Consider the following 845-nt stretch of genomic DNA (forward strand, 5'->3'; position numbering starts at 1 on the left):
GTCCCATGGACAGAGGTGCCTGCCAGGTCCATGGGGTCACAAATAGGGGTGGGGTCATGGGGTCATGACTGAAGCAACTGAGCACACACACAGAAGCTAAGGGTACCTGCATATTCATGAAGGGGCTTGGGCAGAGGGAAGTATAGCCTAGAATTAGGGCAAAGGTTGACAGAATCCAAGCTTTAGTTGATTCAAGTCACAAAGATCAGAAAAGGTCAACATCATCAGCACTGAGGTTCTGATCAACCTGGGGTCTCAGCCTGAAGTTACCTCCACCTGGGTAGGGGCCTTAGTTCTTATGGAACCCAAAGATTTGTATTGGATTGTAATGTATTTCCCTTGAGGAGGAACTAGGACTCTGTTTTATCTGGGAACTGTTGTTTCTTAATTGCTTTTTCTTTGTTCCTGAGTCCTTTTGTTCCCTTAAGATCATTAATTACTGAGACCTGTTCAAGGGCAAGCATTGAGACCAGGCTTAGATCACAAAACGGTTTAGGTCAAAACTGGCTTGTCTTGGGGCTTCCCTGGTGGTCCAGTGGTTAGGACTTCCCACTGTCAGTGCTAAGGGCCCAGGTTCAATCCCTGGTTGGGGAACTAAGATCTCATAAACCACATGGCAAAAAAAAAAAAAAAAAAAAAAAAAGAGAAAGAAAGGGTTCTCTTATGTCAAGAAAGCCACATCCGGTTCTCTTTCTTCCTGAACCTCTCCCATCCCATCGGCCTATAAGAGCTCTCACTTGAGTCCCACAGACAAAGATGGCTTTGGGAGTCCTGCTCAGAATCAGTGTGGGACAACATTTAGCTTCAGGGATATGCACAGGACCGTTGCCTTGACTAAGAAGTTA

General features: G+C 45.8%; 1 non-coding gene across 1 annotated transcript; it reads left to right on the forward strand.

Annotated features, from left to right (window-relative positions):
- The first annotated feature begins 521 nt into the window (after window positions 1-521).
- On the forward strand, window positions 522-594 carry TRNAD-GUC. The gene has a single exon. It is a non-coding gene; the product is annotated as a tRNA-Asp (tRNA).
- Window positions 595-845: the final 251 nt, after the last annotated feature.

The sequence above is a fragment of the Bos indicus x Bos taurus genome, chromosome 25, assembly GCF_003369695.1.
Source record: "Bos indicus x Bos taurus breed Angus x Brahman F1 hybrid chromosome 25, Bos_hybrid_MaternalHap_v2.0, whole genome shotgun sequence".
Taxonomy (NCBI): domain Eukaryota; kingdom Metazoa; phylum Chordata; class Mammalia; order Artiodactyla; family Bovidae; genus Bos; species Bos indicus x Bos taurus.